Source organism: Diorhabda sublineata, chromosome 9, assembly GCF_026230105.1.
Source record: "Diorhabda sublineata isolate icDioSubl1.1 chromosome 9, icDioSubl1.1, whole genome shotgun sequence".
Classification (NCBI taxonomy): Eukaryota; Metazoa; Arthropoda; class Insecta; order Coleoptera; family Chrysomelidae; genus Diorhabda; species Diorhabda sublineata.
In genome coordinates, this window is record NC_079482.1 from 20,191,109 (window position 1) to 20,207,621 (window position 16,513).

Consider the following 16,513-nt stretch of genomic DNA (forward strand, 5'->3'; position numbering starts at 1 on the left):
AAGAAAATACTGACGGCATGCATCCCACAGTTGATTTCCCTGAAGCAGCCTTTTCAGAAACTGCAGCAAAATCGTCGGTGTTCTCAAATTTCTCTATTTTCAAAAAGCTACTTCGAGCTATCAAAATTATTCATGTAAAGTTCAACTAAGTTGGAATTTCTGGAACCGCTGGCGATATTCATACTGAATATACTGTTTACACCACCACTACACCAACAATCACAATCGCACTGTCTGACGCACGTTTCGATAACCAAGTTATCGTCTTCAAAGACTGAAGGTTAACTAAAATCTAATGAGAAATATTAAGAATTAAGAAATCTCTATGTGAAACCAATTTTTTCCAAACCCAAAGTGAAAAACAACAAAAATTTGTTCTGATACCTTTCAATCGTCTTTATACGAGAGGATTTGAAGGAACCTTTAGCTGAGTGGGTTTAGAATTGGTTTATAAATCCAACAACACATTGAAACAATTGTTGGGCAATCCTAAGGATAAAATACCAACTTTGGAAAACAGTGGTATTTATGAAATAAGTTGTGGGGATTGTGACCGAAAGTATATTGGGCAGACTAAGAGGTTTAACCGGTTTAAAGAGCACATAGCTCATTTGAAATATGGACGGACCGGAAAATCAGGTATTGTCGATAACACTGTCAGTCACAATCGTGACATAAATATCAATAATGTAAAATTGTTGAAAACTTTATACAATAATAAATTGTTGAAAGCATTGAAATTGCTAGATGTGAGAGTAGCTTAAATAGGGACAAAGGGCCAATTCATTACAGCCCACTCTTAGTGGTCAAGGAATGAACATGAATATTTTTGCCAAGGAGCTTTTTTCCCGCTGGAATTAATTTTCGCGGGAGAAGGTTTATTGTTGGGAAAATTTAGTATAAAACAGGTAAATCAAGTTATTAGATTTTAGGTTACCTTCAGTCTCTGAAGACGATAACTTGGTTATCGAAACGCGCTTCAGACAGTATAATTATGAGTGTTGGTGTAGTGGTGTATCCAGCATGTAGCTCAGTAAATGATACAGAATATGTCTAATTATATAATCGTAAAGAATACCAAATCGAGCATAGATAATTCATTTATATTATACAATACTTTTTACGCGATGTTTTCTGAAATAAAATTAATTATTGTCTATGCTCTCTCTCTAAATATACTCAGGGTATAAACATAAATCAACTGCTATTTCATTCCCACTATATCGGAGTTTTTAGTATGAGGTCTGCGAACCGCATATGACCCGCTATATCATTTTCTACGGTCCGCTGAGTGCACCTCTGAACGTAGAAATTACCCTTAAAATACGAGTTATGCATAGTTCTCTTATTATCTATAACATACAGATGAAAGCCCATGCAGTGCGGCAACGAATAGAAGGTCACAGTGAAGTTACTGGAAATTCGACTTATCTTATGGATGACCATCGAATATTCGAGACACCCGGGTCACGTATATATGTGGATGAACCAAGTGAGTATTAGCAAAGTTAGCTAATAATTGTTCCACTTTAGATTGAACATCATCTTGAAGCATTCATGCTCTCCATATGCCTTCTATCAGAACAGAAAAATAAAGACTAAATATTAGTAGTTTATAATGCTGTGAATAAAATTAGAACCTACTATAATGAAGTTTTTTTGCATAACTTCTTTGTCGGGTGGGGATTTAGGCGAGAAAACGTATCAGCAGCATTCAGGTGAGTCGAGAAATGTTAGATTAGAAACAGTCACCTGTAATATGAGTTAATTATTGGGTATGCGAAAATGCTGTCGTAACAGATGAATGGGATCCTTTTTGGTGTTCGAAAATTCATAATTCCTTCATATCAGAGAAATGTACCACGCCTTGTGACAGGTTGACCTAGGTAATTTCTGAACAGCAGTTTAGATAACATTTGTGTGGAATACAGTGGTTATGTTAATTTAATTTTTTGAAGTACTAGTGCCGAAATTATTGTTTGAAATTTGAATCCCTCTTCATATTGAATATAAAGATTCTTGAAAATGAACTCCATCCAACATAGATAAAAACTAGATTAATTTTAGAGATTATTAAGTTAATGAAAGATAAAATTTCTTCATCATATTATATAATATGAATAATAAGGTTATAAAATGTTGACAAGTCGATCATTGCTATCAGCTCTTCTTACAGAAATGTGAAAAAATCAGTTTATTCATTACACCCCATCTTTTCTGTATTTATAAATGGAACGGTTTCTATAATATCCCATGAAAAGTTGACTTAAAAGCTTCTTACTCGTTTGAATATTCCAAATGTCTTTAAAAAAATCTTTTCGAACTTTCAGAATTATGTTGAACCATCCTTTTTTATGGTATCTATATTCTGAGCATTTGAACCACTTCATATTTGCATAATTTGTCTACAACAAACAATGAATAAATAAACAAAACATAGAGTTGATATAGAGGTAGAGGGCGAAGTACTGGAGTTGGTTTAATAATGTCCGAAATGGTAAAAGAGAAAGAAAGAGCACCGGTATGCCATTTTCTATCTCTTTCTGTTCTGATTGGATCTCAATAGCAACGAAGTTTCGAGCGGTGGAGGCGGCAAAGAAGGACAACAAAAAGTGATTTTATATAGAGGTAGGGAGTAATGAACTGGTGGATTTTCTTTCTCTTCCCATAGGTCAATTTTACTTGCACACGCTCCTTATATTTTCAATATTAACTCTATGAACCAAACACGTCAAAAATATAGAATTAATATGTGTATTTGAGATCAAATTTCTACCTGTAGCTCCTTATTCAACAACACTTAGATTAGTGGGTTATAATCTTTTAAATTCCTGTTGGAAAGGAGCTTTCCCATTTTTGCCAAGCAGGAAATTTCGATTAATCTAGAAAGGAATCTAAACTCGATAATTTGCTGCTGGATTATCTTACATAAATAGTGATATTTAGTAACGCAATTGGGTTGAAAAAAATTATATTTTATCTACTATCTTCCCTAATATATGAAAAATGTTTAACAGTATCAATCGCTTTCGATCTATATTAAGTTCTGACTGTTCCTCTCATATGATTTTTCCAAATTTTTCTAACCACGAATATGAAAACATATTTTGTGTCACTTCTTTACACAAATTACATTTTGGGGTAAAATTTTGGACACATACCCACAAAATACCAAACCAAAACCTATTATCAAAAAAATGCACAATGTGAACATAAATATGTGAGGATTATTTTCGTGGCTAAAGTAATATACAGCACGAGCTTTTCCCGAATTAATTTCTCTCAATAAAATTATAATCTAGAGAGATGGTGCAATTCTCTCAGTGGAACATATGGTTACAAACTCGCTCACTGATGCAGAACGTGAAGCTGTTCCTGTCTTATTATGTTAATCGATGCTGAAGTTTGGTAAATGCGCCGGTTAAACGGTGAAAATTTTTTTGTATTTTTTATAACTGGTTTACATTATGTTTTGACTGTTTTCATAGAGAAAAGGCCTTTTTATTTGTTTCTAGGAGATTTCTAGGAAATCGAATATAGGAACAAGTCAGAAACGGTTAGTGAATGATTTAGTACATTAAGTAGTAAATTACGAATAAATTAATTCCACCGTTTAATGTTTTCAATTTATAGCATTTTTCTCATTTAAATTATTATGAACATACCGAGAAAAATACCTCAGTCATACAAAAACAACTTTTCTGTCTTCACTTCTATGTTTTTCGAACAAGTTTCACAGTAGAATTTCCCTCAAAAAGTTTGCACTAGGCGACGAGGGCTGAACTAACTTTTTTCGTTTTTACGTCAGAAGCGGGAAGTCTGCCTTTCACTAAAAATAATTCGGGTCTTATGATTCAAGGTGTTAAATTGCTCGACAAATTTATATTCGCGAATATTTGGAAGGAAAATTTCATGACAAAAGACTTAAATTAGGCTAAGATCTCATATCTACGAGAAAAAAATATTAAAAGCAAAATGGCAATAAAGGTGATATTTTTTATTCTTTATTGACAATTAAATATCATCAGTTTTTCATGATTACAAAATCTGACCTACAGAATAATTCAAATTTGAATTAATGAAAAAAACTAGAGCTCTTTGGCGTCGAAAAACGTAGCTGAAATTATCGTAACATCTTTTGTATTATCCAGTTTGTCAATCACATCATTAATAATATTCCACAATTATGTTTGATAAACTATTTTTGTTCTGTCGACACGGGACATCACTTTTAGATTAGAAGTCAATTACGTCAACAAAGCAAAATCAAAAATCAAGTGACTATGATGTGAAAATCAAAAACACGAACAAGTTTAATAAGGACACAGTTAGTGTTGTCATCATAGAGGCAAAAATCGAGTGATAAAATTAAGTTGTACAATATGATGGACCGAAAACATAATTTTTTTTACAAATTTCGTCAATGGACGGGAACCAGAATATTCCATTTATAAACATCATTTACGTATGCAGTATTTTAGTTTCTCATTCCTGTATTATTAGGAATCAAAAGGATCCAACAGTTATATAAATAAAATTAGGGTGATGTTTGTTCATTTTAGAGTTGCTTGAATCCATCCAGCTGTTAGTTTGCACCTTTCAGGGTTTAAAATTCACCTTCTCCGGATTCCTATCCTGATACTGCGAGCGATGCCTTAGACAATATGTTGACCATTTTTTCAACAGCTTGTGTATGACATGGAAACTACACTCCATCTATTTCAGGTTCAGTATTAATAATCTCATATAGGTCACCACTTCGTGTGTTTGCTGAAATAAGTGGTTCACTTAGTTTACAATGCTGCTCATCAATCATTTCATCATATAAAGTGGCTTCATAATTTATTTTATGTTTAATATATGCTCTTATACGTTCATGAGTATTTATCAATGCTGGTCTACAAAATACGCAGATAAGCTAATTTATAATACATAAAAATTCAATATCCGGGTGAGTGGAATATAATTTTTTCAATAATCGCAGATCTATAGCATCGATACATTAAAAAAAAGGCCTTTCTTCGCTGATTTGGTACTAATAAATGTTTGGCGTCGTCTACATTTTATAATAAAACCAGGCTGGCAAAAAGGTCCTTTATCACAAAAGTGTTAAGAATCTTGATATTAATTTAATGCTGTATAAAAACGCAATATTCGATTAGCAGAAATAAACCATCTAGAATGCTACAAAAGTTCTAGTGTCAAGTGGAAAATATCCCTTCGTATAAATAATTTTGGTCGCTACTTAATAGAGCAGCATCAACTTTTGGTAATTCGAATTGAGAATTGGGAACAAGCAATTTTTCACATAATTCTACAAGTTTCTGAATTTTCCCGAGAAAACCTTGTGGTCCTGTTGTTGAACCATCTGATAACTATAGTAGAGGCATTAATGATCATTCAATGGCATACCATTGTTCAATTTTGATCAAACTGCACTATTACTCCATTTTGTCGTCCTGTATTAACAACAGTGCCATCAAAATCTATAACTACCACACTATTCACGTGATTTTCTTCATCAGGAACCTATGCACTGATAATATAATATATCTCGCGGAACCGGCTTTTTTTTTGTTCAATAATCTCGTATGTAATGTTTTTGTCTTTGCAACCGCCAAAAAATTGTTATCTTTAACTTCTTTGTTTCGAATTGCCTGTATAATATTTTTTGTTCCTTAATTTTGCTTCTGTCTATAACTTCTTACAGCTCTGTCTAAAACTGCCGTTATATTACATAGTATAAACAATTTGTTGCTGATTTCAATTCTCATTTGAAATGTGCTAGGGGTAACTGATATTTTTAAGGAGGTTGCATGGATTTTTGGGAATAAATTCACGATAATCTATTTCGGGATCACTCCTGAACTCTTATCTTCATCAAAACTATTTTCATTTTTCATCGCTAATCTACTAAAAAATCTTTCTCTTTTGTGGGAGGTTTATTAAAATATATGTATTTTTTGAAATCAAATTATGCACAAAAACTTTGGTAAAAGAGTTTTTTTAAAAAATACTTTGGTCTTTGGAGACGATTTTTCAGCCTTCTTTTTCTCTTAAAAATAGGCCACTATAATTTTATTATCATTTCGGTCAATTAATATGGTTTTATTTAATTTTTATAGTATTTCAAACACTACATACAAATGATGTTCCAAAACGTTGTATCAAGTTGTTTGAAAGACCCCAAAATTGTACAAAATACATGTTTCTGCGTTTTTGGTGTAATTTTTGGCAGAATTTTTACATAGAATTCAAAATTTTTATACAAAACATGGTAACGATGATGTATTATGAGTCAGAGCCTCCGGACTTGTGCCTAATACTGTCTATATCACGTTATCAGCTGTTGTATAAAATAATTATTATTACTCATTGGCATCTTTGTGAATATATCGAACATTTACAAAAAAAAAATTGAATTTTCTCCAACGAATCAACCCATAAGAAGAAAACTTTTAAGCACTAGCCGTGGATAAAATTTTAATGTTAACTTCTCCTGTCCACTCTGTTGTACAAATACATAACAAATATTGCTTGCAACTGTAATTTCGTTCATTCAGGACAAACAATTCCCATTTTATACTGCTTTTTTAAGTTAACGTTAGAGAAATCCATTTTATAATAAAAGCAAGAATAAAATGGAGATTCAATTCAAATCATTTTGAATTGGAATTTTTAGTGTAGAAAATATACATAAAATTACCAATAACTTACGGAAACGTTTCGGATATCGTGATTCGTTCAAACAGAAAATTGGTTGACGAACGTTCCTATAAACCCAACAAAATTTATATTTTATTATACGCATAACTTTTTTATAACCTACCATGTATAGGACAATGTAAGATTGATGACAATCAACCAATTATGAAGAGAACAGAGTTCGTATGGGTTTTATTAGTCAAGCTTTTCAGTAAAGTCAATCAAATAGTTTATTATACTAGATATAGGTAATTAAACACGGACATTTTGCCAACAAAAAAGTTATAGAAAAATGAAAAACGGAACAAAAACAAGGTAGGACGTGGGCAAAAGTAAAATTACTCACTAAGTCGTATGACTAGTTATGAAAAACTCAATTTGTTGCCAAAAATCAATTGTATGTTATCTCCTTCAAGAGCAAAGCAATTACTCCAACGCTTCTTTAACTTCTCGATGCCGTGCTTGTGGAAGGTTTCGTAGTCACAGTCAGTAGTTACTAGAGACCAGATCTAGACTATACGGTGGTTTATTATCTTGATTATGGTTTTTCCTTCCATAAATGAGGCTGTTTTCTCTTGATTTTACTATTTAAATGATCTAATAACTCTATGTAGCATTCGCTATTGATTGTCTCTCCTTTTGGGAGATATTCGTAGAACAATATCCCATGCTCATCCCAAAATACCATTCCAGCTACCTGTTTTGCCTTTGGAATCTTTGAACGTGGTTCACCGACTGCAGTCCACTCGGATGATGATAGTTTTGATTGGAGAGGAGTGATAGATTCATGTTTCTAATTTATTACTTGTGAATATGGCCAAATACTGCACCCACTTTGAAAAAAGCTTTTTCATGATCAAATGTCCATGCCTAATTGTAAGCAATTTCCGATTAGATATAACCAATTTGTGGACCTTCTTGATGAAGTAAAAACCTCAGTTGGATGACCATCATCGGTGTTTGTATGACCACGTTCAAATTCAGCAAACCAATAACATATGGCTATTTTCTATGGAGCAGAGTCCGAATAAAGTTTTAAAGCTATTGCTGAGTATTTTATTTCACACTTGGACTTTTGACATTTGGCTTGGACTTTGGTATTTCATAAAAGTCATATAGTCATAATAATATTTCTTAAAATGAGGAATGAAGATTTCTATTATGAAAGTTAATATAGGATGGAATCGCGGCGATCATGGATTCTCAAGAAGTTTGATTATTCTGAAGAAAAAATTTGAGAAAACTCAATATTTTTTAATAGCTAAGAAATATGAGCCACACGTACAAAATACAAAATAATGAAGTGGAAACAAACAATTTGAGATACTGTCTTCCTCATCATTGAATATTAAAAGAAATAAGTATCTCTACCAATCTTAAGGAATCGGGAGAAGCATCCAATAGTTCAACCCTAACCAAAGAGTTGAAAATGGGTCTAACTATATACAGCAGCAATTATTTTCAATTCTCATACAGTGATGTGGGAAACTCATAACATCATTCACAGACCCACATCGTTTGAGAAATAATGCGAATAAAACATTGAAGCTTAAGATATATTGTCGCAGCATAAATCCAGTTCATACAAAGCGGCACCAAATTAATCCACCGTGACATCCCAAAATCCTTCAGGTTGCGTGCAAATCGCGTACCAGTTGAATTTGAATTTTTTCAGAAATATATTTTCACAGTAATTTAGAATTTAGAAAAATTGATTGTTTTTATGATGATGCTGACAAACGCATACTGAGAAGGACAAATTACAAATTTTATATCATGTAAAAATAAGTATCGTCGCTGAAAGAACTGTGGATGATACAGGATAACATGAGACGTATAAAAATAATATGAAATAATAAGGAAATTGAAGAAAAATCCAAAATAATTGAAAAATGGTAAGAGAACTAAGTGAAATCAGATATCTACGTACATGGGTTTTAAGTTGAATGAGATCGTCCACTGATAATCATATATTATGAACATGAGATTACTTTTATAATAACGAGTAACTAAGCTTTTTATTAATCATTTAAGGTACTCAATATGGCTCAACTTCTTGACTTGGGAAATGAAATAATTGATAAAGTCTCGAAAAAACATCCTCAATGCTCGTAGGATGAACGAATTTTCCAGTTATCTGTTTAGCAGGCTCGACCTAGCATCTCCGATAAAAGCTACAGCGTCTCATAATACACAATAATTCCATACTCCCAACAAAGACTTGAATGATCGAATATATAATATAAATTTCTTTAATTTCTTTTGATATATTAATACATCTAAATGTTCTTGATTTTAGGTCTCTTCTGTTTTAAAATTTGTTTTTTTTTTCTTATTAGAATAAAGTTCTAAGTTGATTTTATCCTTATTTTGATATTCATGATGAAGGTGATCTATAGATCAATATAAATAGGAAAATTGTCAGTGTCAATATCATATTTTGATAAAGTCTTAAAGAAAAGTCCAAACGTCAAAATTTATCTTTCTTTTAAAAATTATCAAGAAAAAAATTTTAAAACAGAAGAGACCTAAAATCAAGAACATTTATATGCTTTAATATATAATATAAATAATAATTCCAACGGTCTATTTAAAAAACTGCATTCGTTGGTAAAATTCAAGCAAAAATCTCTTATAAGCAGTTTGGACAAAGTTATTCAAATTTGAGATTATTATGAAACGAAGATATGAGGGTTGAAACATATATGAGAAAATTTTACACCAGCGACTTCCAATTAATAAAAATGAGTTTTCTCTCTTGGGCAAGAAAGAGGGTTTTGTGGTGAGAATTTTTCGTGGTCACAACAGAACAATGTTTTTTGACAAGTTAGTTTTTTTATTATGTTTCTTTATTTGCACCCGCTTACACTTTGTAAAAAACGCAGAATAAACTTAAGCCATGCTTTGATCTGAAATGGTATTTATAATAAAATCCATACTATGTTTTTAACGCAATTATATACAATAGAAAGTTAGGTTAGGTTAGGTTAGGTTGGATTGATTTTGGAGATATTGAAGCTATTTGTTTGTGATGATCCGAAATTTGTGGCTAAGATGATTTACTGTTAACTACTGTTCTCCGATCCATCTCCATTTGAAAATTCTCCTCTTTTAAGCAAGGCAGATACCGTTTATGTCTGACTGGAGTGCTCTTGTACCAACCTTTTGGATTTCGGTGCTTCAAGTTAGCAGTCATCATTGAAAAGAAACGATGAAATTTTATTTGTGACTCTTTTTATCGGTTACTTATTGTCGCCAAATTTCTTTTAACCACTCTGAAGTATTCGAAATAATTGCACTTTTATTCTATACGCCCAGTTGCTTTGCCTCGAAAATTCCTTTTATCCACAGGCCATTTCATGTACAGCAAAATAAAAAAGTTTTTTTAGAAAGCCTTGAAAGTATATTCGTCCCAAAGCTGAATAATATGGTGTCTGAACTTATCTTTATTTTTGACGGATTAGTTTGCACCTGGTGATCTAGATTTTCTAGCAGCTCTTGTATTCACAAATTTTATGTCAGAGAATGAATTAAATTTACTGTTGTAGGGTTTCTAAAAAATATTCTCTCAATGTTTGGTTTGGAATACCATGAAGTATTCATTTGATTTTTCTACGCAGAAGTTTGTAAAGTTACCTACACATGTAACTAAGTTCACCTTCAGTCTCTGAGGATGATAACTTGGATATCGAAATGCGTGCCAGGCAGTGGACATGTGAGTGTTGGTATAGTAGTAGTGTGAGCAGTGTGTTAAGTACCATCACATACCTCACCTGGTATTAGTATTTGCGGATATCAATTGGTGAATCTCCTAGTGAATAGTTTCTTTATTTTCTTGACCAAAATAAAATTTTTCATTATTTCGCACAACAACTCGAGAACATATTAGGGTCAGGGCTTTACTAGGGAAAATATTATTTGATACACATACCAAATAACACATTAGGTTGAATTGAATCTGTAAATTTCTCAACCTCTTGTGATATAACTATTTTAAAAGTATCCCTTTGAGATGTAAAATTGAAGTCACTTTGTCTGCCAGAACGTTCCCATGACTTTAAGCGGTGGCGAACTGTAAAATATGCCGACTTACAATAATAAAATTTTTTGAAAAACGTAAATAGCTTTCATTTAATATGAAGGGATACAAAAAATTGTTGGACTACGATCTGCTAATAGCTAAAGTGCTGGCAAACAGCGCATAAGTGATGTGGGATTTCTAGACAAAAATAATCTCATACATCAGTTCGATTTGATTGATTAAATATGATACGTATTCATTTAAAAAGCTTTATGCGAAGTAACAGAAAAAAAAAACTTGTGGCTGAGGCCACGACAGACAACTATCAACAGCGTGCATTTGCTCGGGCCCACTTAACGTAAGCTAGACGTGTTTTCAAGTTAAATGTAAAGAATTAAATATGAGTGCTTGAAATCCTGCTGTTATTTCACTGATTGATGAAGATGCCGATGCTAATCAATTTACAGAGATTAATCACTATTTTTAAAGCAATAAAATCATTAATCGTAAATAATATCATCGATAAATACAATAAAATATCATTTCTCTAATTTCTTATTTCTTAGACCTTTTGATATTTTTATGTTCCTAAATATTCTTGATTTTAGGTTTCTTCTGTTTTCAAATTGGTTTTTTTTGGATAATTTTTGGAACAGAAGAGACCTAGAAACATATGTATAAAATATCATGTTAATATTATTGTTGTTTTGATCACGATTTTCATTTAACGGTCAGTTTAACAATAATACAGATGGAATTGATCTTTCTCTATCGATTATTATACGGAATTCAGTATATTATAGAACTTATGAAATTTCAAATTTTGAATCTCTAGCTTTATCGTTAGTTTTGCTTTATATTTTCTCATTATTTTGTTTATTATTTTGAGAGTGTTTTTCCAAATCAGCAGTGGGAGAGAAGTGAGTTTTTGACCGTGATTTTAATGGTGTTTAAATAATTGAATATTCTAAACATTTGTTACAGTTTGAAAAAAAGTTGAAGATGAATACAATGTTTAGTAAATCTGAACTCTTTCGCATATCATTAGCAGCATTTCACGCATCAAATGGATGAGAGTACACCCCGACCTCCACAAGTACACAAAATAAAATTTCCAAAAAGAATTCGAGGAAATAGAACATATCAATTGCGACACTGGTGCTGTTTTCTCGAATTTGAAAAATGCATCTACAATTTGTAGAAAATTTATGTTTTATCATTACCACCATATTATTCGGAATTGAAGCAACAATTTTGGGGAGATGGACGCTGATGAAAAATATATCTTCTTGCCCAGCACAGCGAGTATGTAATTGAGAAAAACCCGTCTTGAAATGTTGTATAATTTTCTGTTTATTCAATTACTAATATATTATATTACTGTTACGAACAAGTTCGCAAAACGGTTCCCTAGACCGGCATTGTCTTTCACATTTTTTATAAATGGCGGAACTCATTTGATGTTTATTTGTATATAATTTTTTAGTAGCAGGCGGTTTATTCACAGTATTTCTTCTAAATAATTTCTAGGAAAGTCTATTTATTTATTTCTTTTTGTTTTAGAACTTTCTTCTTCTTTGGGTACCCTCTTCTAACAAAGGTTGGTGATAACCCCAACAAATTCATTTCTGTTTCTGGCCCTTCTTATCAGCGTATGATTGTCTAATTGAATATATTCTTCAGACATGAAGCCTGTCGTCTACCAGGACTACGTTTTCCTTCGATTTTCCTTCCGATCAAAAATTGCAAAAATCTGTATTAGTCATTTCTAGAACTTTGTAGAATTTTATTTAGGTATATAAATTATTTGTGTATACGCAGTTAATTAGTTTAAAATAATTGGTCGTAGTGAAAACAACGAATTAATAAAGATATCGCAGTAATTATTTCAGTAATATTTATAATTTAATTTCATAAGTTTTCATAAGTATTAAACAATTTTCATGCAACATTTTTTTAAATAAATTTGAGGTATTTGAATTGAATGTTCGCTGAAGAGCGCTGTTAATAACTATCTGACACGCTTTGAGTCACAGTTTTTCTGTCTACTATTTTGCTTGTAGAATTAAGAATAATATATTCTATGAGAATTTTATTACGAAAATTTCCAAATTTCACCTACTTGACCGTTCACCTCTCTTTAGGACACTAGGTCGCGCTGGCAGTCAACACGATTTCTAAGAGAGATATTTTATAGTAAAAATAACCGTGTATCAAAGAAACGTTCTTTTTTGTAGCCAGGTCTTAGACTATAAGAATAAAATAAGAAAATTAAACCCTTAAAAATTGTAGTCACAGATTACTATTTCATGTGAGTCAGGGAAAAATGAAATCTGAATTCTGAACATTTCAGTATTGGTACCCGAATTTCCACTCATAATATCGCGGCTTTTGCATACAATGATAATACATATGGAATATATTTTTGCAAAACCTATACTGCAGATGCGAGCAATTATTCACTCGTAGGAAGAAGAAGAATTTACGCTAGTGTCAATTCCAGTCTGCCTATTCGAGTCAATCCTTCTATGGGCATTAAATATAATAGATTCGATGATGTATGTTACGGCTTCAGATTTATACAGAATAAGATTGAATTAACTAGCTTAACCAGGAATTAGACTACACTACAATATTAACAAAAAGTAGTGTGTGGCTCTCAAAATAATACCGAATACGTTCTCAAGGTTACCTAATTTAAGCTGCATCAGTACCGATGGTAGACAATGAAAAAGGAAGCTTTTCTTGAAAATATTGAGATAATAAAGCCGAAACCCTTATAACCCTAATCAGTTCCTAGTGAGTATATATAAAAACCGAAGGAATTTTTTGAATAAAGGAAAGATAATTGGAATAATTGTAAAAAACTTCGTCTGAGAATGGAAAACACAAATAGCCAGATGTAAAAAGTCTCGCATTTCCTTCTAAAGCAAATTTTGACAGCTGTAATCAGGACTGTTGGATGTTGGAAACAGTTAATATCTCGTTCAAACGAGATTCTTCACAGCCGAATTAGTGAAACAGTTGACGCTGAAGGTGTTAAATTTTCTCAAAGTTGGTTGACGATGTTTTTCAGTTACAGATTGAAAAGGTGAAAAATACTATTGAAGAAATTGAATTTATTGACTTCCAGTAGTAGAAAGACTATATCTTTAAAAACCTATAGAACTGAAACCAACCGCTGTTGCATTATTGGTTATCTTAAATAATCTCAAGAACAAGACTGACGGCGAACGGAAAACTTAGATAATAGAAAAATTGTAACATTGTATTAGGTTATAATAAATTCTGGAAACTGTTTATGAATTGTAAGAAAAAATCGCAATCTCATGGTAAAGGGGAACAGGTTGGAGGCAAAAATTTTTGTGTTGAGTTTTTTGTTAATCCATAGACATTTTCGATAAATCTACAATAAATACACATATATTGGATAATAGTGATGATTTTCTACAAAACTGGATATGTTAATGAAATTGTCGAGGTTACAACTTTTTGGGTACTCACCTTCAAAAGAACCGAATTCGAAGTATCCAAATCAAAATGAGAGAATTCTCCAACGTTTGTTGTATCGCATATTTTGACATTATAGAGTGTATTCTAGTGGGATTGAGTTGAGGTGTATAATTTGTGGACGTATCAATTATTGAAGGAAGTCAGACATCTGATAGTAGTAGCAGTATAGTTTTTTCTAGCAGGATCTAGTTTTGCAAAATTTGTGAATTATCTATTTATCTATCAGTGAGATTTTGTTTTTAGAAATATTAGGCCTCTGTAGGACCTTTTTTGCTTTATATTTATCAGTTTGTTTCTCAAAAAAGAAAGAAATATTTTTTAAGGACTTTCGAGGGTTAAATAAGCAACACGTTCGCCTAACTTCTCCATATAAATTTAGAATTTTTTATATGCAAATCGTCTTGATAAAGGTTATTCAATGCGTCTACGATATCTGACTCGTATTAAATACATATTAAGAATATATGATAAGTCGAAGATTTTCTGATTTTGCAAGTTAGAAATGCCACGCCTTATATAACAATGCAGACTGAGATATGTAACTTCGTTAATTTTAATCTAACGAAAATTAAGCTTCGCTGCGAGTTTCAAGTTGAGAGTTTCAAAAACATCTATTTGAAAGTTGGGGAGAGAAAGTGACTCATTTTAAAGGGAAAGTCTAGCAAAGTATCTACAATCTGTCTGTCAGTTTCTTTAAATATACAAAATTAGTTCTCCTTTATCATTTTATTTTGGCTTCGAATGAAACAATTAACAAATTGAGGGTACGGAATGAAATAAATTACTCAACCCATTTTCAAGTGATTCATTTGGGTACGAAACACATTATATCTATTAGAATCAGAGTGTTTGTTCCTTCCTTTAATCTACATTCTGAAATCACTGAAGCTTAGCAAAATATAGAACTAATGCTTTTATTCAAAATAATTTTTTTTAGCAAATGCATTGCACGTAGTAGCACACTTTTTCTGCCGCATGGCTTCAGCATCCATCGGTTATAATATCAAAATTATAGACAAATCTGTGTATATGGAGCAAGAAGAAGCTAGATTGGCACTCGTTGATACGCCTCATCTTATCAGTTGGTTTTATTGGTGTTATCACCTACTATTACCCACATATACATAAACGGATTACACTACAATTAACAAGAGTAGCTATTTCGCTATAAGACAATTTTGTAGTTGATTTTCCTATAGTAAACTCTTGATATTTCCATAATGTTATGAATGTTATAATGAAAATTAAGATCTCTTCTTAATGTAACACTTTTAAAGTCACTAAATATATGCATTTGTTGACACTTATGTGTATCTAATATCTTTAAAAAAATTATCCGTTAATAATATATTTCATTAGTTAATAATAAACATTCGACAACTTGAAAGAATTATAGACAAGTGGATTATAGATTTCCCAAGAAAACTATTCAATATTTCTGATTACCATTACCTACATATTCTTCACAAGAATAATTAGCTGCACCATTACCAATAAATTGATATAAAACATGAAATATTGTCACTAATTTCATCTCCATTCGCAGTAAGTTACTATCTACAATTGAGATCATCAAATCTTATGGCCAAAGATACCAAACTAAACCTCTTCAATACGGCATAAAAATGATCGAAAATTAATTCGATTGTTTCACCACATGATTTGTATACTTAAGAGGAAATATCCTGATTTATGTATAAGCGTCACGATTGATTATACAACAAACTCAAGGGGCAAGAGTAGGTGTGGTCAGCTGATATGTTTAGGGATTATGTATACTATATTTACAACCCTTATAATTACAAGAATTCGTTCCTACTCAGGATTTCTTCAGAGCATAATATGAAGCGGTTTCCATGTTGTCACTAACGGTATGTTAGGACTAAATGATAATTTTACAAGAGCTCAAGCTTACAAGTCAGAGCACCTCGACAACCAATGAGGCGAATAATCACTTCCAGATTAGTGGAAAAGTAGTTAACCCAAGTTGTTATCAGTCAATATTGATACAGTAACGGGTTGAAGAAAAAAAATTGTTTCTTGTTTTCTGTCAGTAATTCACAATCTCGCAATTACTATTGGAGCGTTGATCTGCGTTCTCCGAAATAACGTTGTGAACGCGATTTTTCCAGGAAAATCTAGACTACTCACATAAATTTTATTATGATCTAATAAAATATTAATAGTGGATAAAGTGACTGCTTCCGAACAGATCGGACTAAATCCCATATCAACTCCTTATAAAAACAAAAGAATTCTTTGTTCAAACTTAAA

At 31.7% G+C, this 16,513-nt stretch overlaps 1 protein-coding gene across 1 annotated transcript in view; it reads right to left on the reverse strand.

Moving 5' to 3' along the window:
• Nucleotides 1-16,513, reverse strand: part of LOC130448843 (cholecystokinin receptor type A-like) — a 217,293-nt gene that overhangs the window by 106,362 nt on the left and 94,418 nt on the right. The window lies entirely within an intron of this gene.